Below are 24709 nucleotides of genomic sequence, written 5' to 3'. Positions count from 1 at the left end.
AATTTTAAAATTATCTTGTTTAGTCAGTTCATGTTTACTACAGGAAAAGAATGACATCTGTAAGAATGAGCTTTGTCTCAAATTTTCTTACAACTGCTATCTGTACTTGAATTTGAAAAGGCAAGATAACGTCAGTACTGCAACAAGCACGTCAGTTTTTGTTATAGAACTCCTGAAAATTCTACCCCTTTGAGCCCCTTCATTATCTCCCTGCTGTAAATATATGCTTACACCCTTGTAATTTTCCTAGTCAGAAGTGCACAATCTTAACTACTTTGTTGAATAAACTGAATCTCTGAAAGCCCAAGGATATGCAGAAACTCCAACAGCAGATAGAATAGAGGAGGAAGAAATCGATTGAGGAATTCTGTCAACTCTACAACTGAGTACCCAAAATAGGCTTCTCTCTTAACTTCTTTTGTAATTTTCCATACATGTGACTACAATTCTGTCCTTCTTTATTTTTTCCTTTCTTTACTTTGGTAGGTTCATATTTGTCAGATATAAATCTTTATTGAAGCTTTCCAATCACTTCTAGTTATACTGGTCCTACTTGCACTGTTCTTTTCCCTTGCAGATGGAATTACATTGAATCTTTCTTTGTACCTTTCATTTTTGCATTTTTAATGTGAATTCACTCACTGATATACTGCAGCGTAACAATAACCTTGCTATGCGGATGCAAAATGAGATAATATATACAACACAAAAGTCAGCTGAAATTAAAACTTTTGATCCTTTTTTGTTTCATATTTTTTTAGAAACTTTCTTTTTCCCTGTAAAACTTGTTTCAACATGTTAAGGACTCCCTAGAGCACTCTGAATTTCCTGGATGTGTGCTTTACATCAAAAGCAGAATGAATCCTTAAGATTTATTGACCTGGATTTACTATAGCAGATGCTGGAAATGATAACATTGGATATTCTCTGCAATTCTGTGCTCTGAGAGCAATTTTGAACTGAGTGGGCAACTGTAGAGATTGGTTGTTAGGGGTTGTGCTGTAAAATGATGTGCTCAGGTCAATTTTACCTGGCATCCCAGGTAAGGAATAACACATTTTCTGTTCCATTTCCCTTTTTCTTTTCATTTGGCTCTCTACAGCACTGGCCTTTGTGGTTATTTGTACTGATGCACTTTATAGAAACAAACTGTCTGCCATCAGGATGACTCTGTCTTTACTCAGGCTATCAAACTGGGCATCTTTTTACAAACGCCAAAAAGTCTACCTCCAAAACTACATTGAGACTCATGTATTTTTGCTCTGCGTCAACCTGCTTTCCCAATTCTTTCATCAAAGGACAATCCCAAATAAACGGTTTGTAGTGGCTCTTCTGCCTTTTAATTTTGCATTAGACTGATTTTACTTCTAATAGAAATATAATATAGAATGACTCCAATATTGCCTGGTAGATTGTGGAGATGTTCACTCTGCAAGTGTTAAATTATAACAAATGCTGAGACAGGTGTGGAAATCCAATGGTTTTACCTTAACTATGCAGGACAGATTAAGCATTTCCACATCCAAGACTTCAAAAGCTACACAAGCCTCTGTAGATGACAATCTAAGCAAAGGACTTTATGACTAGCACAACAGTATACTACATAATATTCTATTTAAGGGAGGGAGGATAACTTCCAATCTTTCATGTGAAGTTACAGGAAGACAATATAAAAATAAAAAAAATAGAGGAATAAAAGAAAAAGGCAGAAAAGCAGATTCTTCATAAATTTCACACTCTGCATAATAGACTTAAAGCTCTGAAATTCCAGCTGTCCTACAGGACAGGCTATTAAAGTACCAACAGTTGTTTTCCTTTTTATTCTACCTCATTATATCTCATGAAATAGTTATCGCTGCAAACAAGCATGAAATAAAAGCTTTGTAGTCTCCATTAGCATATTACTTGCCAGTTCCTTCAAAGCACCAAAGAAATTCAGGAGTTTCATTGTTATAATAATAAATATATCCACCTCTCTCTGATTTAAAAGTACTCATCGATATGAATCATACACTTAAGCAAATATTTTTTTCTTTCAAGAACAGCTAATTATACCCAGGATGTTTTCCTTCTCAACGCCAACTGTGATATTTTAAAAAGTTATGTAGATATAATACAGATTATTTTAACATCTCAAGGTGCCCAAATATAAAGAAAGCTCAAATTTTTTTCACAGTTTGGGTGTGTACTATACACTTCCATCAAATTTTATTTTGGCTCTACTATGGTTCAAAATCTTCTGTTATAAGGGTTTTCATTGAAATTTGGGGAGTGATACATGAAAGGAATATAACTTTTTCTAGGAGAACATGACGGTATAAGAAAAGTCTTTATGGTATCACTGTGATTTAAGCCTTTTATACGTTGCTAAACTCGATAATTGAGAATCAGCTCATAGCTAAAAACAGAGTACTCCTTGGTATGTTTTGTTTCTATTCTGTCACAATGATACCAATGTTTGTTATCTTTGTTTTACACAGATGTGGAATATCCATTACGGCAGTATTTTAACTAATGTTCAAGAGTTTCATAGTTAATACCAGGTTTTAATCTAATTAATTTCACAATGTTACAAAGACAAGAAACATGGTACTGCTTGTTCACTGTTGGAGCTGTTAACATCCAAATCACTGAGTGGCCTGGATTTCTTCTCAAAATGCAATTCCTTCCATAGTTCATTCTTTGACAGTCCAGACTGTCATCACATTTTGTTTATATTCAGCACATTTTATGGAACAAACTTTTTATGAATATTTATTCAAGAATGCCAGTTTCCATTACAGAGATGAGAGAATTTTAAAAATAGTTTTGCTTTTTGTTGTAATCAGACCAAGAACATGAAGGCTGGTGATTAAAATGGATATTAAAAAGGAATGCTGAAAGAGCAAAATACTAATTAAATTTGATATAACATATTCTACTGGAATTCAGCTTCCTTTTACAGAAAAAGTACAGATACAAGATGTGACTGTGTAAGGTTTAAGAAAAGCCAGTAATATACCATTATACTATTCCCATTATACTACACTATTTCATTCAGTGTGCATTGAAGAAAACCTGAAGAACTTAGAAAGACATATTTCTAAATCAGGCCAGAGACTAATTTAGAATCACATCACTATCAAAGACAGAACCCAGGCAAAACAAAATAAGAATGTGTCACCCTGGAAAAAATGAAGGAGAAGGAAGTCATGAAGCACTACAATTACTGAAAGTCTTTCACATGGAAATGAATTAGAGCATAAGCCACACACAGTACCTCCAGAAACACTTGGCTTGATATACTAAAGACGTGGCTGGAAAGCCTACAAAATTCCCACCAACACCATGAAGCTTTTTTTTTCATTATTAGTATTAAAAAAACCCCAAAACAAAAAACACAAAAACCCCCACAAACAAACAAACAACCCACCACCAACAAAAAACAAACCACAGACAAACAAACAAAAAAACAAACACCAAAACCCAAACAAACAGACCTGTGTATATGGCACTGATAGCTTTCAAATTTGCTGTTATATCATACCCTGGCACTGGACACTGAAAATTCAATACATATTTAATTCAGGGAGGAGTAGAGTACTCCAGAGAAACACTCCAGCAAGATACTGACAACAAAACAAACTATAATTGAAATATATTTATAAAAAACATTAAGAACACTGCAAATTTTACAAACTCAGTATAAATTGATTTCCTTTTCTAAAGGGCTCTTCACTCCTGCTTACAAAATTTGACTACCATTTTAATCACTCCATGGCCGGCTCCATGACACACATGCACAGGATCATTTCTTATCTGACATTTTGAAACTAGGAGACATGCTCGTTCTCATGCTATGTTGATGTCTGTTCTTTACTAGGTGGCTCTTAATCTGCTTATACCACTGGCCATATTTCTCAGCCTTCTCTTGTCCTTGCCTCCATTCTCTGGCTGTTCTAACAAGTCTGTGGAGTGGTGGAAACCCCACAACATCTACACAGCCCCCTTCTTTTTTCTTGGCAAGTCCCTCACAGATTTTCTGCCTCCAGAGGAGCTCAATAAGCTAAATCTCAGTACCTGGTTTTCAAAGATGACTATTTTTCCCTTGATGGATTTCTAAATGGTCTCAGACTACCTGCTTTCCAAGTGAGCTGGAACTGATCTGGATCATGGCCCTTAAACTGTGCAGTTTTATTCAAATCAATGACGCAAAGCCATAGAGAAAGAGTAATATAGAAAGGAAATAATGCATTTGAGATTCTGGGAAGGAGACAGACATCTTTATGTTAATACACATACTAATACATGAATGCAGAATTGGTATTACAACATTCAGAAATGTTTCAAACTCAGAACTGGACTTGCTAATTTTCTGTTTTGCCTGTCTGAGCTACTGTTTTCAGCTGCTTTTCCACCTTTACATTCAGAACTGGAATAGATCGCTGCTGCTCTGCTGTGAGATTGCCTTTTGTTATTAGCTGCCGTGTCCTATACACCTCATTTTAAGAAAAGGAAGCAGTTTATAGAAGCAAACACAGCTACTGATGAGCTGTCTGTGCACCTACTGCAGATTCAGGTGATAAAGGAGTTCTTCGGCTGCAGTGATTTCTAATATGCATGCCAATGCCTTAATCCTAATTATTAACAATAATCTTCCATGAGAGAATAGTGACTCTATCTTCCATCAATATGTCTAGACTTGAAGATATTTGGGTGTTCAGTTCTAATTGTGATGGATAGGAAGGCTAAGTAACTTAATGACTTTGAAATCTCAGTCTAGGCATACAGCAAATCAGTAGACAGCGTTCAGGTTAGCTTTTGCAACACCTCTTGGAATAACAGAAAAAAGTAGAAAAAGCTACGCTTGGAATAAGGTTTGATTTCTTCAAGTCTTGAATGCTTTTGTTTTCGTGAGGTTTAAGAGGAAAACAGCACAGGAGGAAGTGAAGAAGGTTATACCTGACATTTGAATATAGGGGGAATTTGGCTTCACTGACTGTTATTAGAACTCGTTATTTGGGCAGCATAATGGGGTTAGTGATCCTATTTACAAAAAGTATCACGGGATCGCAGTTGATATAGGCCTTTTGAATTGTTATAGACTAGCTGATCCAAAACACAGAGGCTCTGAGCTCCCTGAAATCACGCTGAGAAAGTAGATGAATACCTCAGGAGGCAATCATTTGCAATTCCTATGACATTTATGGTTCAAATATTGACATATCCTAGTCATAGTTAGTTTGTGTGTATTACCTGTCATGATAGCATGATGAAGTGCCATTCCAGATACTGCAGACAGCGCAACAGTATCAAAGTAGTATAAATCCACATAGCTGAACACAGGAATTTGTGCCAGAGATCACAGATGCAACTGGACGCAGGTGTTCTGCCTATGCTAAACATCCCTTCTAAGAAGCCAAATATAGTTTGTTAGCTATAACTTCCTTCCCTGCAAGGATAAAAACAATAAGCATGCAGTCCCTTGATTTTTCTGGATCTATCTTTTGCTTGTAATATTCACCAGTGGTGACACCCTGCTTGCACACACATACAGTGACCAAAATATCATTCATTATTTTGCAATGCTGTTCACCATGTAATGAAAAAATCGTTATTGGGATAGTAAATCAATTTGTAAGTAAGCCAGCTTCTGTAGCCAATGCACACTATCATACTTGACCTATTTTAATTCTTCTGAACGGATGATCAGATACCATCTGTGTTGTCCAGGCTTCCTATAAAAACATGTCAAGAGGAAGATTCATATATTTGAATCCACAGTTAACACATCCTAACTAAAGTGGTAAACCTAGAAACTGAAGGTCTAGGGAAAAGAGTTTGCCTTAAGCAGACAGGGAAGAGAATATTTTCCATTGAAAACACTTCATTACATTATACTGGTCTTATGTGTGCAGAAGAAAATATCAGGCACATAAATACCAATCCCATGCCCTACCAAGAATAACTATGTAGAAGACATATAGGTAAAAGTTGTGCCTCCACATCAGTCATGAATTAGGTGTTTGTAACATAAAATAGGACAACTTTGAAATTCTGAGAGAAATATTTTACGTTGCTTTCTTACAAAATTATTCATCCCAAAATATTGATTTACTGATTCATAAGGACAAGAAGGCTGGGGTTTTCTTCTTTTTCCTTATTTTGTCATTTCATACACTACTAAGACAAATTCCATAAGAAATAATATAGCAATACAGATTAGTATAGTATTAGGATTTATTTTTAAAATGCAGCCAGCTAATTGGACTCTTTTGGAATTGCTTTTCAGTTAACTTAGTCTTTAACAAAAAGCCAAGACCATTGTTGTACAAAAAAACCCCAACCCTGAGTATTTATTCCTAAACTTGCTGTCGGTATCAATCAACTTTTGATTCATTCTCTGTTTTGGCAAGCTGTTTATTTTTTCTGATGTTAAACTCAAGAAACAGTAAATTTGATGTCCCACAGTACAGGTAATCAGTTTGTAGAATGTATACAAGTATAAATGAGAAAAATTACTGACTTGTAAAAGGCAACACACTGACTGCAGAACAAATCTACAGGAGGAAAAGAAGGAAAAGTTAAAAGAAAAAATAAAGACACTTTGTTTAGTAACAGGGGAAGAAAAATACAAGCTGATTTTAAAACGTTATGGTATCCGACACTTAGTACTTTCACTCCTGCAAACCTTCCCCTGTTTTTAGCATGTCCCACAAAAACAAAAAATAGCCGTGTGACCCTCTTAGGGGAAATTTTTACCTCTATATTCAGTGATGGAAGTATTTATATGATTTCCCTTCAAGTGTGCAATTTACTCATTTCTTTTATAGAAGTCTACAATATTTTTAATTTAATACATGCAATTATACAAGCCTGGTGGAGGGGTTTTTCTATAAAATTGTGTTTATTTCCCAATATAACAGAAGCAATAATTGATAATTTTTCATGCTACATCATTGATTTTAATAGAAGTCAGTCAAAAGGTTGCCATATGAATTTTTATACCAGTAGCTAAGTGGGTTTCCTGCGTGTTTAGCAGTTCCTGGTTAAGTCTCTCGCCCAACTATTCCTGTTGCCACACTTTCAACTGTACTTTTGCTTCTGTCACAAACTCCTCAAATTTTCTCTTTTTGTCTTTCAAACAAGAAACCTTTAATGCAACTCACATGCAGGCTGAACTACAAATTAATTCATATGGGAGCCTGGCCAGCCCCCACCTCTGGACAATGTAGGCAAAAACAAGAACATCCAATTATTTTGGAGTAATTTTTGGCATGTTATAAATAAGTTTCTGTTCCTCAGAAATGCCTCTCCATCTTTTGGGTCCTATGTATCCCTCCAGGTAGAACTATCTACAGAAGCTGTAGGGATCTCTCCCAAGTTCATTGCTTTGTGAGTTTTCACATGCCTTCAGGACATGCAGCAGTCTCCTGGGACACAAGCAGTCTAATGGCATCTATAGCAGGCACTGTGCATTACTTCTTCAGTAAAGCTTCCTGAATTTCAATGTGTTGCCTTTTCATCATGTGTCTGTGCTTTAAATAGGTAAGACAAAGTAAGAACCACATTTCTTCAATAATGGAAATATAACTCTTTTCTCTCCAAAAGATATGGAGTGCGCTCACCCTTGGACTTAAGGAAAGGAAGAAAAGGGAATGCTTTCCACAAATTTATGCACAAATGGCTAGTGAACTCTCACCTTTTGTAGATGCTATTAATTTTTTCTTATGGCACATTTTACCTTTATGGCTTACGCAAGATTTTTCCCCTTCCACAATTACCAAAGAGCCTTCCCAATTACTGATGGCTATATGAGTAATTTATTTATCCATATGCCATCCTTGCATTACACAGAAGCTTGTCTGCTAAACTCTAAGTGACAAGAAAAATAAGTATTTCTAGCTATGCTGCTTTTGTGGTTTACAGAAAAAATGGCAAATCCTTCTGTTCTCAAAGAGCTTAGATGGCCTTTTGAAATATTGATCCTGTATATAATAATATATGACTACATTTCACATTTTGCCATTCTTAGCCCCAGGTATTTGATAGCTGGTTTAAGGAGAGTAAAAGCTGTTTCAAATTCCCAAGCCACACAGCAGCTGTTAGAAAATTATTTTATCCCAACTAAACCTACATTGAAGAAGAAATAATTCTATCCAAATTGTGTGCAATACATATTTGCACATTTAATTAATAGAAAAGGTTAATTACATTGTTCTGCTAGCGTGACCCACTTCTATGTTGCAGCCAGAAATCATTAATGATTTCAAAGAATGCATCAAGTGAGTGGATTTTTCCTCTAGGGTTGCTTCTAAGTCTTCTGTGCTCAGCCAAGCAATAAGAGATATACACATATCTGCTGTGACTATATTCAGAATCCCAAGAAGTTTGAACGTGAAGGAATGTCAAACAAAGCTCAATAATAAATGAATTTTTCGATGTCAGAATCAAAACAAAACAAGCAACATCATTTTTATGTAAACCTTAAGTTAAAAATATTTCTGGAAAGCTGTACCTATGTATCATGTATCTTTCGCCATTTACAACTAATAAGCCAATGCATTATCCAGGCCACTTATTTCCTAATAGTTACAATTTGAAACAGTAGGATAGATGATTTTTCAATAGAGAATATTAATGGAGGGAAAGCGATACAAAGATATTCACAGTTTGTAAGATGCAGCACAATCGTAAAGGGTATCTGGCTTGATTATGTTGTTACTGCTAGCAAATTATGATCATTTACTGTGTACTGTAATCATGTGATAAATATGTGATACAGAGAATCATAATTCTAGCTGGCATTAGTGGGACTACTGATTAATTAGGGAATGGTTGTTTCAGACCTATGAAGCAGAAGACAAGATGCGACCAGTAGAATGTGCTCTTCCTTTAATATGAGGACACTGACTGCTCCTAGCATTCATGTAAGATTTGCATGAATTCCAGGAATACTATAGACTTGTTATATACAGCAAGGTGAAGCAACTGGGGGGGGGTGATTATTGCTTAGTCACACTGACTTAGCACTGACTTAAGCTTAGTCACACCTTTGTAGCACACCTAGACCACACCTCTGGTAGATTCCTCACAGTCAAAGATTATTCCTCAATTGGATGATTGATTACAAGAAAACAATTTTAATGCATAGAGCTTCAACACTTACTTTCTCCTAATTAACTGTGAGAATAAAAAGATTCAAGCTACTACAAACCTTTTTGGTCATCTTGACAGAGTTATGCAGAAACAGGATACGAAACACTTCATTACTGTCATACTCCATGCATAATAACAGTGAGTACTGAGCACAAGGAGTGGTCCAGACTGATACGTCAGGGACCTAAAGACTTCGGATCCACAGGCTTGCTCACCTCTGTCCATCAGCAAAATGAACCCATACTTGGTGGGAAAACACGTTAAATAACTCACTGAGATCTGAGAGAGACAGGTAGCATGTCTGACTGGGGACTTTTCAAGATCAAGACTTTAATGAGGTGCCAGAATGATGAAGATTAACTCCAAAGATTAGGGGAAATACACTTGACATTTACAGTGCTTTTGGAATAGCCACCTAAACCACTTATGCATGGTAATCAAGTAAGCAAGCTTGCTCAAGAACGCTCCCATTTATGAAACACTTATGATTTTTTTGTTTGTTTGTTTGTTTGTTTGTTTGTTTGTTTTGTTTTGTTTAACGAAATGCATGAAAAAAACCTCATTGGTTCAACTCTTTCCCAGTGGAGCCATTATTTACTGATCTGTAGCTATTTATCAATAAATGATGTAATACTATGGCTGATTAATACTAACAGCATATTTTGTGCTTTAGATATGTGGCAACAGTTGAGAGAAGAGAACCACAAATGACCGGTCAAATTGTCTGAGCTTTATGCTGCATCCTGTCATGCAATTATTTATTTTAAATTGAGAAGTGGTGTCTGATACTGAAAAAAATTAACAGTTCAGGAAAACGTTTAAATAACCTGCAACAAGTATAAGTAGTGGAGAGTCCACATGTACCAAAAGAGAAAAGTTGTGGTTTATGCAAGCTTTTCATCCATTCATATGATTAAACCTATCCAAAGTAACAGTGAACAAACCAGCCCATAAGGACATACGAGCTGATCCTTTAAAAAGGCACTCACCAAAAAAACCTTGGCATGATTCTTTCATATACATATAATAAACAAGCAAATGAAACACACAAAAAACATATCATTATGTGAAATGCTGCCTTCCAGACAAGCCACAACCCCTCTCTTAAATCAACTCCCCTCGAAGCCCAGTGAAATGTCCTATGTGTATTAGAAACCTGTTTATAAAATATTTCTTCATAAAGTATGTGTCGCACGTTTTGCTAACTTCCTTCTGAGGGGCGTATGAAAAAGCACAAGTGATAGAACAGTAGCTGTGAACACTTAATTCTCCTTTCTCAATAAAAAAAAAATGATATATTTTTCTTGTAGACTTTGCTCGCACTGATTCCTTACCAGTTATTGAAAGGTCCTGTATTTCTAATGCACAAGATACTCAACTATCAAGAAGACTGGGATATGACTTCTTGTTCCACAAGCCTTGCTTGCACTGTCACAAGGGCTACAATGAAAGCAAACAACAATCAAAACTCCTTTACAACAATCAAAACCGCTACACTAATTAAAACACTCCTTAATTTGGATTTCCAAATTCAAGTCAAAACAGCAAAGAGATCATAATACTAATGTTAGGTCCTAGTTCGCTGCACATTTATTATTAAAAAAACAAAACAAAACACAACACTAAGAAAATACTCATTCACTGATTTTTGTTATGTCTTTACCCACCCTATTTTCTCTCCTGCAATATTACTCTATTACAAGCATGATCTATTATCTCATTATCATACAAAAACAGAAGAAAAAACAAACAAGTGCATACTTGAGGACACTCATACATGAACAAGAAACTTTATCCATATCAGTACTGGAGAATCTGAGTAGATGTTGATGTACCTTTCCAATATTAAAACCTATTGATTTCAAGTTGGGCTTGTGACTTGTACTGTGCATATTAAGAAAAGACTTCTCTATTTTATACTTGTGTGGCCTCCCTACCTTCATTAGCTGTAAAACACAGCATTTAGAGAAACAAATAATTTTTCAGTGCACCTATGAAAATAAACAAGCTTCAATCAAAGCAATATCAGTTTGAATGCAGACAACAAGGATTCTAAGGTAATTCCCTAAATTGATTTTTACTGTAGGCTCTAAATTATTTTAAACCCTGATGTCTAGGGAAATTAAGATTACATTGACACCTAGATTTCTGTGCTGCTCCTAGAAGTTTGAATATTTATACTGCTATTAGTTTGGAAACAGGCTGAGTCCCCTTCTTAATTAAATGGTGATTCTGACCATTTTACAGTTATTCAGAAAGGGTTCACCTCATCTGTATATGGCTTCAGCACCATAAGAAGACTACTATAGATTTGATTTTGAAATAAGAATTAAGAAGTATATTTAAATAATTTCTAACACTTCAACCTTCATAAACTTTTGACATAAAAAAGACATTGTATTACAGTGTTTGAAAATATTGGCTGAAAATGACATTGGCAATGTACTGTTACTAAAATACATGGAATCATCTAAGGGATAGAGTTCTCCCTGCCACTACACCCTTGCATCCTTCCAAAACTTAAAAAATAAAGGTAGGCTTTACAGCAACTACTTGTGTCCAGTTCTCTGGCAGACAGTAAACAGTCAAATGAGAAAAATAGGAAAGATTCTGGAAGTCCTATTGCAATGACTTCTTCCTTATGAGGAGTTAGGAATTTTTTAGGGGAAGAAAAACGTTAAAATTATAAAGACCATTTAACGTCTTTATCTTGCTGACAGTAACTTCCTTTTTGAAATGCTAAAAGTTCCTTCCTTGAATCTCCATATGTCCTCATCTTTATCTCTGAATGAGCTAAGCTAAATGATAGATTTAGTACAACGTCTAGATTTTGAGAAATCATTACTTTTGTAATACTATCATGAGCTACAGACAAGAATCTTCCAAAAGGAGGTTTAACTAGCCTGAACACTTACTAATTTATTTCTATGGGGTGCCATGAGGCTCAGACTTCCTGAGGGCAGACCTGGCAGGTTTCCTCAGATGGCTCCCCAGATGCTGCACAGGATCGCAGCTTCTCTCTGGTCCCCAGGGGCAGAGGATGCTCAGGGAGCAGTGGAAGCACACGTCTCTCCTGGGCCACCCTCACCACTGGGCTACTGCAACAAACTGCTAGGCAGAGCTGTGCTCTGATGGCACCAACACCTGAAGCACAGTTGGCCTAGGGCCTGCCCCAGCTGCTGGGTAACTTCTGTTGCAGGTACACACACAGAAACACACACAGACATCTGCTGCTTTCTCACAGCAGTTACACTTCGCCAGCTCACAAAGGCAGGCTCAAATGGAAGAACATCACCCAGATTTGAAGCCAGATGAGATGGACACTTCACTTTTTCCCTCTGATGTCACCAGGAGCATCTGTCACAATCACTAGCAACTCCAGAACCTAAATGAAAATATTATCATCTCATATCCTCAACTCCCAACTGACAGTGTATCTACAATCTCTGTTTAACGAGTTGTTTGTCTAATCATTTGCATTAGTGTTAAGCAGATGTGAAGTACTATGTTGCACCACCACAATTCTCATTTAAGATGCAGGAGAACAGTGAACGAAGTCCACAGAATGCCACTAGATACAGTAAGAGGGTATCATGCTTTGAAATGGTCTCATGCCTGTTCTTCTCAGCAAACCAAGAAACCACAATGAAAATGCTTTGAAGCTTTCCTATGTCTTTTTCTTCTTTCCCTACATTTGTACAGGCTTTGAATAGATATTGCTATTGAATGTATGCAAAAATTTGAAATGTTCTTTCAACACGGTTTTTCCATTTCTATTTATGGAAATCAGACAGCGCATACAGAAAATTCAATTAATGTTATACTTGTTTCCCTAATTAAATTTTTCTAATTGCGTTTGAAAGTTTGAACTATGCATTACTGTAGATGTTAGTACCAGGAAATGTTGGACTTCTCACTAATCAAAACATACATGAGTGATTATGAAACAGAACTCTCTTGTTAATTTTAACAGAAACTTAAATTTAGTCTCTGGCAAATACCTTGCATGTTAAAATGTATAAATAAATTTCCTTATCACGGTAAACATAACTGCAGATGCAGATGACTGCATTTGCAGCACTTAGAATTACATCTTTCGAGTGCTATGCATGATTTGTTTAGTTAATTGATTTTACACATTCTTACTGATTTATGTATATTTATCAAATTCACAGAATGCAAATGCTGACCAGGTACTTCCCCACACAGTGTTTGAAATTCACACAGGTTTTCTGATTTGAAGAAAAAGTTGAGGATCATTGATTACATTTCAGAGAATGAAAATATATTTCCAGTCACACATGTTAATCCTTGATCAAACCATGTTCAAAAAACAAACTGCAATTGCATATATATACATATATATATACACACACGTATACGTCAGTGGCCTGGAAACCCAAAATTTGGTTGCATTCCATCCCATTGAGAAGTCACTACATAAAACTGAGCAAAAAAAAGGAAACAAACCAAGCTCTCCTAAAATAACTGTTTTTTCTTTTAGTCATCATTAATTCTCCTGTTAGAAGAGCTCAGCAACAAGTTAAGCAAGATACCCCGTACAGGATTGTTTTCTAATGTGAATAGCCTATTCATATTCATCATTTTTCAGGTGAATTAGTCTTGGCCACTTTATGTACATGAGGGATTAAGTAAAATAGAGCTATTTCCTTTCTGTTCTGAAAGCAAGTAAAAAGGCTTTTAGGATTTGAGAGGAAGGAACATGAGGAAGCTAAGAATCGTGTGCGTTTGATCTCTGCCATTTCATTTCTTGAAGTGGAAGACCAAAAAATAAAAGGATGTTTCTTGAGATGGCTGAACTCAAAAAGCAAAGTTGCACATGATTTATATAGTAGAAATATGTTCAGGGTGAGATCTCTCAGCATGTTCCCACATTGCAAGGATTTTCTCGTTTATACAGACAGTGCAGAGTATACAGACAGAAGCCTATGGCTCTTTTGTGCCACAGATGCATCATACTGCCACATCAAAATGTAGCAAAATTTTTACAGTTAGAAGTAAAGGTACGTTGTGCAAAGGCAACATGGTACTATGCATTTTCCACATAATTAGTATACACTTAATGTTTCAGCTATTTTGATATGGGAAATAGAAAGAGTTTAAAATGACAAAAAAAAATCATCAAATACTGATGACAGTCTTCCTTCAAATATTGATGACAGTAGAGCTTATTTCTACAGTCCAATTCTTATCTTCGGCTGGTGCTGTCACAGAAGACGAGCAGGAAGATTTTTAATTTGTGTGTTTTGGCAGCACTGATGGACAGAATAATACTATTAAGCTTCTGTTTTGGAAAAATGTAAACCCCAAGGCCCTTTGAAAGTCTGTAGATATAAAACATTCTTATAGTAAGAATTTGAAATGGAAACCAGACAGATAAGTGTCCCTATTAAGCTAAACTATTAAGTAAATATTACCCATCAATAGGACAAATTCTTACCTCCTCATTTTTGAAATGTATTAATCTGTTTAATGATGAGACGTTAAGTCTACATAAAACAAGAAAAATGGAAAAAATCTGAAGTATAAATCCACTGACTTCAGGGAAGGTATGCTAGCTTCTGCCTGGTCAAGATATGGACCACAGTGAATAGTGTGTGGTTATGACCAGCCACAGGTGACCACTCGGATCTCAAAGCAGCTTACCATGGTAGTATTATTATGCTTTAAAAGAAAAAATGAGTTGTAGAGAGAAAATAACATTTTCTTAGGACTAGCACATAAACAAAGGAATTGGATTGTGTTTTCTTCCAGACACCATTAGTTTCACGGGTTGTTTTAATGCTGTGCCACGTAACTTAAATGTGTTTAGAAATAGTCTAGAAAGTAAAACAAAAGAACCGCCAGGTAAGAAAAGACAATGAAATAATATGCAATGCCATGTCTATAGGTTTCTCCTACCCAGCTTGTCCTTGGGGGAGACACGTCACTGCTAAGGAGGTGGGCATGAGGGGCCTTTAGGGCAAAAGGAGCCAGTCAAAGGACATGGCAGAGCACATCGCTCGCATCTCCCGCCTCCTGAGCACTGCACTCAGCTCTTGCCCTTCCTAACAGCAGTTTGGCTATTTTTTTTCCCAGGTTGGTACTAACACTTTATACACTACTTTACTTGTTGTTTGCATCCCCCACCACTCAAAAAAAGGGCTGTAAATATGCTTGGTCTTGGTGGTTTTCCTCATTGCTTGAAAAGTTCATTCTCAGGTGAATATGATAAACTCATGTTATAAATAACAGTGTCAAAAATAATGCTACAGTAAATGTTATAAAAGAATCTCAGGTTATCAGTAATTGTTATCATGATTTCCTCCTCCTCTAAACCTAGTTCTCCAAATTTCTCCTCAGAAGTCACATTTTCATTGACAATTCTTATCCTTCTCCCTGGATTAATTCCAAATGCTCAGTATGAAATGTGGTGCTCAAAATTTGCAATAATATTAAAGAGCCCTTACTAAGCAGAAATAAAAGTACAAAGCCTCTGTTTTATCAGAATTCAGAAAAAATGTCCTGATTAGTTTTCAAAATTCCTTCATAAATCACTGGGAAAAATCAGAATGTGTTTGACCTCAATCGTAAAGTAGAATGTTTAGCAAATCAGAGAAGTTCACTGTATGTATATTAAAAAGATCCCAAAGTCAGCATCTATGTTCCTAAATAGAAGTACTGCTTCAAGTGATGGTTTCCTAACGAGAAAGAGCTGAAAAGGACACATGCATCACAGTTATCCAAGGAATGAAAGAACAAATAACTTGAAAACATCTTTATGAATCCTCTTTCTGCTGTGGAGGGTATTTTCCCTCTAAATGTATTCTCATATTTTTGCAAATTTTTAATTTTGCTAGATTTGCTCCTCACTTTACAGAGAAATATTTACAGTTGAAGATTTGGGGGGAGGCTTGAGCTGTTGGGCTTTTTTTTTTCTTTTTCCATTTTGGGGGGTTTCTTTCTTCTTTTTAGCTGGTTGTCTTTTTGTTTGTTTTTTGTGTGTGTGCATAGGCGTTCAATCTTCATGTGCATATGAGGTTTGAGAACCCTGACAAAATTTGTTGCTGCAGACACAATGCAAATGTTTTGATAGGAACCTGTCAAAAATTTGCACCTATTTTTCAGAGTACCAACAGTACATGGCCTCAGGGCTGCAAAAATCTAGTTCACAGAATCCAGGGTGCTCTGTAATGAGACAGTGCAACAATATGGCATATGATTATTTCTGTTCTTTATGTTGCAAAATTAGCTAGCAAAAAGTAAAGTTTTGAAACCTCTCTGGCAGTAATGCTACTCTTTCTTACCATATCTTGATAGATATAAGTTGCTCTGCACTTTTATCTTTGGTTTTATATTGTCCTCTCATTTTACTGGGGGACTAGGTTGCTGGGATGTCACCCTTGATTTCACAGGGGCTGTGCAGAGGAGTTCTGCTTTGTGCCAACTCTGCAAAGAAAGCATCACACAGAACGTGGGATGTAGTTTCTTTTGACATCACTCTTTTTCTGTGCACTCCTCCTAGGGGCTGCTATAAGCAGAGTCTGATGGGAACTAAGCACTTCTATTATTGGATCCCTGCTTTGCAATATCATAGTTCTTGAAATTTGCTTTACAGAAAAGCTGTCTTCCTGTGCTTTTATCAGAAATAAATTCTTCACTTAAAAATATTATTTTATGTCATTATGACAGCAAATACTTTCTATTATGCATTACTAATATTTATTTGAACGCTATCCCATTCCAAATTTCAAGAGAGCACTTAGAGTGACAAACTAAGGAGAACAGTCACAGGTCACTCTAATTAGAAACATTTTTCAAAGTGCTGTGTAAGGCAATAGCAGCTATAATATCATTCATAATTAATTAAAACTTAAAACATTCAAGTGAATATGAAAATGCTATATGTGCAACTTTGCCAGTAAGGCTGTATGAAAGAAGACATATGAATGTGTTCTAGTTGTATCATAATTTACCTTTTATTCAAATATCTAATTTTTGGTCTTTCTTATGATGTGATTACTTTCATAGCACAAATTTCAAAGCTGTGATCAGTTTGAATGAAAAATGATTATGGCTTGATGTTCCAACTCCATGTTTCTACAAGATAATAAAATGAAGGTAACAGGGGTTTAGCACATTATAAGGCATTAAGACTCTGAATAGCTGAAAAATATGGGTTTTTGAGAAATAACGTGCTGCCTCATTTTCATGCCTGCAATGCAGTAAAATATAATTACTAATTAAAAAAAAAATTAAATTTCTAAAAACAGCTGATCTAGTAGCATTCCAAATAAGTAGCCATCGTAATTTCACATCAAAATGGCTTTTTGATTACCTAATCTTGGTATTATTTCTTGTTCTGCTTAATTTGTGAATTCTTTGTGTTCTTTAATCAAATAATTAAAACTTGCTCATTATATAAAGGAGTGAAAGGAAAATACACAATCCAAGAACTAAGCTGCAATTGCTAATACAGCATAAACTGCAATATTATTTTTACTCCCAGTGAAAGAATTCATGTAGTAAGAAAAGAAATACACATATGGATGTTTTGCCATGATTTGTCTTACAAATACAATGTGATTAGAAATTTGTTTGTCTGTTAACTGTCTGCACTCAATTCTGCTAATGTTTTGCACTTATGGACAGATTTTCTGTATTGCAAAAATCAGCATTGGGGGCACTTTGTTATGAGAACACAATAAAAATTGTGCTGGAATTTACCATTAGGATTTTTTAATTACCTTTATAATCTCCCTCTTCAAACATGTGCAAAGGTAGACCTCTTGGGGTCACGTTACTATATCAATATAGTAGCTGGATAGTGGGTTGCTTATTGCTCCCCAGATAAATAGATGAATATTTTCTTTCCATTTTTAATAAGTTAGCTTGCATGTACCATATACTCTTATAACACAGCCAATTCATTTTGAAAATCATCCTTATTATTGTCTGATTCATGCTACACTTTGATAAACAATTCTTGGAGTTTATTACAAACATGGTTTACAAGAAAACAGTTAGAGGTAAGAGACATCATCTACTCTATAATTAGGACACGTCTAAGATACTTGGCTGCCTGGTTACTGTATCAATTAGGCAGACAGCTGGACTCTTTAGGAAAAAAATTATTTCCTTGTAAAAAGCTCTTGAATAAATTCCTGTGATATTAAGATCTTCTTCTGTTATTAGACACACTGCACAAAGCTGGGAATAAGTGTTTCATTATTATATTGTTGAGATGTGAAGAACATTTACAGCAACAAAAATCACAAGTGTGTGGTTAGAGGTTTCTAAGATGTGACAGTCAAAAGTGAAAAGTCATCATCCCCAAAGCTTTCTAGAACTACAGGTATTTTTATCATGAGACTGGTTTTAAAATAGCACAGGTAAGATTTCTTCCTCATTTAACTTTAGGAGTAAGATATTACCAAGCTTTTATTCTCAACCATGAAAACTACATAATTAAGTGTTTCTATGAGAAGTTTTAAGTGAGGAAATAAGACCTGCTAAGTCTGCACATCAAATTCTCTCACTACCTGGCTGGAGATGGACAAGAGGAAATGGCCTCAAGTTGTGCCAGGGTAGGTTTAGATTGAATATTAGGAAAAAATTCTTCCCAAAAAGGGTTATCACAAAACAGGCTGCCCAGGAAAGTGGTGGAGTCACCATCCCCGAAGAGGTTTAAAAGTCATTTAGATGAGGTTCTTAGAGACATGGTTTAGTGCTAGAGTTAGGTTATGGTTGGACTCGATGATCTGAGCATCTTTTCCAAGCGAAATGATTATATAAGCCATGAGGTGAATCTAACCAATATCCTGCTTAAAGAACAGGGAAAAGGAGATGCCTCTGAGTGTCAAAATATCATAAAATATATATGATGCTTACCCCTATCTCTAGACCTCCAAATTTAGATCTCTACATGATAAAGCTCAGCTAAACTACAATACTCAATTCTGTACTCATTTATTCAATGGTAAAATGAAGCTGGGCAGAAAAATACAAGACTGTGTCTCAGCATCTGATTCTTTTAAAAAGATATAAGTAGCAAAAAAAGAAAATTGGAAACATCAGGTAAAAAATTCTTGAGAGACTGCTAGTTTGCTTTTACAAAGGTTCCACAGAAAAACAACGTCATACCAGGAACTGTAAAATATTTAGGCAAGCAGAGATCATCACGGGTGATAACAATTCTAATAGATAAAAATATCCTGCAAACTCTCAGCAATCCAGAAGCAAAAGGAGCCAAATGATGAAATAAACACCCTGTTATAGATTTCTTTTTGTCAAATGCAGACTGACCTTATTTTGTGCTGCTTTTTCTTACTAATGAAAAAGCAAAAACATCAGGCATTTGTTAAGTTTGAACTTCAAACTGCCTGTCCTTTCTGCAAGCACATCATAACTGAGATGACACATCTGAACAGAAACAACCATCGTTTTCCAGAAAAAAAAAAAAAAAAGAAAAAAGAAAAAAATCTTTCCTCTTAAAACATCGTATTTTTAACCAAATATGCAGTAGCAGTATCTGCTTGGAGGAATTTTGTAAGATACACTGAAAATATTCACAAACCCAATCAAAAGTTCATGGAAGTGTATCCAGAGGACAACTGCTATGATTTGTGTGAAAAGATCATAGAGACACACATCCATTTGCAAAAAAAAAAAAAAAAAAAAAATTCAGCTGTAAAGAATTCTAAGCTCATCTTAAAATAAAAAAATTCTCAATATATTTATTTACTACTTTTACCACGTTCCGCATAATAGCATGTAAATATTTTATAGAATGTTATCTATTCAAAAGAATTTTAAACCATAGCCTATATTCCTGTAGAAGCAAATAGTGAATGCAAATAGACAGAATGTAAGATAGAGTAAAAGCCTTTTTGTAGCTTATCATGAACATATGATACATGTGCAGCAGCACTACTTTTACTCTGAGAACAAATATTATTATTTTGTTACTTGCAGGACTTACCAGAAGTTTTATTTTAACAAAATCAAAAACCTGCTTGGGCAGCCTGCACCACTAATCCATGTTTCCATCAGAGATCTTCTACGTCTGTGCTTTCAGCTTAGAATAATTGTTTATAGAGTATTTTTGTTTATTACCAAGAACCCTACAGAACAAAATCTATTGTTTATGCATTTTCTTATTTCTTGGAAACAGTGATTATTTTTAGAATAGACAGGTTACTCTTGCTTGTTTTTTACACTTAAACAAAATAAAATTCTACATGTCTTTTTTTGTGTGTGTGTATGGTTTTTTGTTTGTTGTTGTTGGTTTTGGTTTCACTTCTATCAGGCTAAGTCATCTGAAAGACCTGTTGGAATTTGACTCCAATTGACTAAAAACTTACTCCGGAGCCATAGAACTTGTTTTTCATCCACTATAATGTCTTCTACCATTTAATGGACAGTCTTCGACAAAAACACACTTGAAACTGCAGAAAGTTCAGCCAAGAAGCAATTAGGAATCCCTCCTAAGCCCCAGCCCAAACAATGTGCAAAGAGGCAAAGGCTAAAGACAACAAACTAAATCCATCACTGAACAGCAGTATTTGTTCCAGAAGTAAATCTTTCAGAGAAGCAAGTTTTATCAGATTACCTTAATGATTTCATTTCTGAAAATATTGTGCCGTTAGATCCAGAGTTCACTTTGTTACATTGCTAATCCCAACACAAGGGCTCATCTAGAACCAGAAACAAGTTAAAGATTGGATATTGGTTTAAGCACCAAAAAAACAATCAACCAAACAAACATGCTAGGCTTGCTTTGGGTAGGTCTAGGTCTTGAGTACAGGACGTGGAAGTGATGAGACTAGAACTTCTACATATTTTATGCCATGAAATCATTTGCTGTAGGAGTGAGACCCACTTACCCTTACTGGCCAGCTACCTGCTGCATAAAATGGAACTACTCCTCTGTTTTGCATGTCAGGACCCGTTGCACTGTTCATAACTTTCTTTTCTTCCAATGATTGTGCTGCATCCATTGACAAGTTATTAAACCAGACTCTTTTTCCATACATACACATTAGATACGCCATACTCATATCCCAGCCATCTGAAGTCATGTTTGAGATCTCAGCTATTTCAGTCTATGGTTTTACTTCAAATTTACCCTTTAATTGTAAAAGTATTTTAAATAAATTGATTCCATATCATTAAGTCTGCAATATAAATTGTTTCCACAATCAATGTATGTATTTTTTTGTAATGTACTCTTTTGAGTTTCATCTCCAGTTGTGTTTAACTATGACTTTTTGTTCCTTCAGTCTCATTCAGTATTCCAGACCTACTTTTCATTATAATCTTTCTGCTGTTTTTGTCAGTCATTGTCTGCATTTGTGACATTTAGCATTGAATCTCATGCAGTGGTAGAAAAAAAAGGATGCTGTCAATTTTGTTACTTTTTTTTTTAGGAATGATCAGATAATGTATAATCCTGAGAAAGTAACTAGAGCTGCAATACATTTTAATAAGTATTGGTAAAACATTTGTTTTTCTTTAACACTGCTATGAAGACTGTTTACACTGAAAAAGTGCTTCCTAATCAGGGACCTGGCTTAATATTAGTTAAATATTTTGAAGAGGAGAATCAGTTTAAAGTGAAGTTCCATACAGAATGGATTAAAACCATTACATAGTTTCATTTTAATAACTCTGCTCTTTGCACCATTGGCAGGAAGTCCCAAGATCAACAGAAAGAACTATTTTCAATTATTATCTAATATCCTTTCCCTCTAGATTTGAAAGGTAGATGAAATAGTAAATTGCACAGTCTACAGTTTAGAACTCTCAAATTCTTTCATCTACCTATTTTCCCCTTCTCCTAATGAGCTGTAGAAGAATGCTCAGCCACTATTTATTCATACTTGCTAAAGTGTTTGTCTGATGAAAAAACATTTACCTCTATCCGTCCTTCAGCAGTCATTCCTTATAAATGCTGACCTCAAAAGTAGCCTCATGGGGATAAAAACACTCACCAATAGAGATTTCTGAAGTGCCCAATGGAGGTCTGACCCAAAACAGCAGAAGGCCAGTATACTTTGACAGAATATACTAGCAAGTAAGGAATGTATCAGTATGGTCCATCTATCTTCATGGCATTTAGAGGTACAGTTGTGCAAAACCTTTAAACTGAAAAGGTTTCCTGAGGAATTTTAAGGTATCTGAGCTAATTTTATTGTTTGGTTGTTTGGGGTTTTTTGTTTGTTTTCTTTTGTGGAGGTTTTTGGTGACGGTGGTGGGTTTTTGTTTGGTTGGTTTTTGTTGTGAAGTTTTTTCTTTGTTTTGATGTGCTTTTGTTTCCTTGGTTTGGGGTTGTTTGTTCGTTTTTACAGAGAATTTAATATGGGAATTCTGAAATGAGAGTCAGTAGTAGTCAGCAACGTCAGGGTTTTTTTAAGCTTCATTGTACACTGTTTGATAACAGAAGGACACAGTCAAACCCAAATATCATTTAGGTGAAACTCAAAATTGTAGTTCCATCTGTGCATTTCTCACTTCAGTCAGACTGCAGACATATTAGCCGAACCATCAGGGTAAATAAATGTAAAAAACATTTTATGAAATAGAATTCTTGTCTAATCTGAAGCCATCTACTTCAATTTTCATAAATCTTAATGACCCTACATTAACACATACCACTTTCCTTTAATCACTATTTTCTATTATATTAAATCTACAGTAAGTAAATGCATTTGGGTTCTTCTGAGTTGAAGATGAGATGTTCTGTAACGTAAGTGAAATTGCTTAATAGCTGCCTGCAAACCATATGTTTCAGACTACCTTCTCCACAGAAAAAAAAAGCAGCAAATAAAATTGCTTAATTTAATATCAGTTCCTATCCTGATAATAGGGTTTTTTTAAATTTACAGTCTAACACTTTCTGTTCCAGAATTTTCATCTCAGACAAATGATGCTATGAAATGCTTTGTTTCTCCCTTTAACAATGTCATTGTTCAGTTCATTTGTAATTCCCATTATCCTGCTTTCAGAGGTAAATTGTCAGTGAATTCAGTCACTTGTGACATGTAATATCACAGTTTAGTCTAATGCAGAAAACTGAAAAATAGATGAGGAAAAAAAAATCTTATAGTGAATAATTATTATTAAAAAAACTCGCTGAGCAATAACGATTTGCAATAAATGTATAGCCAGTAAGAAAGGGATGGGTTTTGTTTTTCTGGAATTTTCTGTAAGCAGTACTATGAGAAGAGAAGGATAAAAATGCAAAAGTTATTGCTACAGCTCTTGATACAATATGACAATCTATAAAGAAACAGCTGTTTGACCCTTCTCTTAGAAACGCTATATGGGTTAGTCTATCGAATCAAGTGCACATCATCATCTTATCTCTCAGTTTCTACTGCTGCATCACAGATCCCATGTGTTCTCTGTGGGATTGTGATAATTAGAGATAGCTAGCAGAGGCTGACAGTTGGCAGAATTTAGAATAGCAGAATTTCTTTCTAAAAGGCATTTTTCCCTTGTTGAATATGGTATAGAAAACAGGGAGTATCACCTATACCACTGACATATACTGGCCAGGCTGTCTGTCTGAGATGACCACTAATTTCCTGCTCAGAACAAAAATTATGCTGAACTACTTTTAATTGTTTATGTATTTTATTATTATTTATTGCTACTAAAAGCAATCCTTTCTAAGATTCTATAGTCTGTAAGTCACAATGAAGTTCAGAGAAAACTCCATAGGAAACATTAAACCCCCAAAAGTTCTGTTTCCTTATTATTATTTTCAAAACAGTTTCAAAGCAGCAGTGACAGTTTTTGTTTTACCAAAGCTTTCCTATTTGCTTTTTTAGTATTGTCTGAAGACTGCATACCCCTGCCCTTCACCCTGTCTCCCCCTTCTCACTCCCTCTCAGAAGAGACTCTTGCACTCACCACTTGGGAATAAGCACCACACAACTCTCTATTTAGTCTTAAAAATGCAGAAAAGTCCCATAATTTGACTAAGCAGTTGCAGCCAGGAACAAAAATATTTTGCTTGTGCACTGTAGGTTATCAAAGAAATAACAGTTACATTATCACCCCTCTATTGCTCATAGTTATTATTTATGCACGCTTTATCTACTTGCAGAAACAATCACAGATATTTACATCTTTCACAGATAATTAATACGATTAATAGAAAACTATTGCTTCAAAATATTGGGCTATAGCTTTTATCAAAGCCTAACAACTTTGCATACAACAACTTGACAATGCTGTAATCAGGACAGCAAGCAAATTGTGTCTATTGGGTAGAACATCAACCACTATTAAAAAATTCTCCAAAACAGTAAAGAAAATATTTGAACTGACTGTTGCAAAAACAGTACTATTGATCTTCCTAGGGTGTTTTAAACTTAGCTACCAGACCACAAATGTCACCCATGATGCAATCACAGAGAGAACAGTGTCCTGGATTATACCTGTTATACCCTTAGAGACTCAGTGAAGCAGCTCAGTGCACCCAGTGTGGGTGCAGGACGGTTGGTTAACCACAGAGGCCTACGGTTCCTCTCACTGACAGCACTGAAGAACAACTTGTTCCACT

This window comes from Streptopelia decaocto (genome assembly GCF_964273445.1).
Source record: "Streptopelia decaocto genome assembly, chromosome: 5".
NCBI lineage: Eukaryota > Metazoa > Chordata > Aves > Columbiformes > Columbidae > Streptopelia > Streptopelia decaocto.
Note: the sequence above shows the minus strand (reverse complement) of the source record.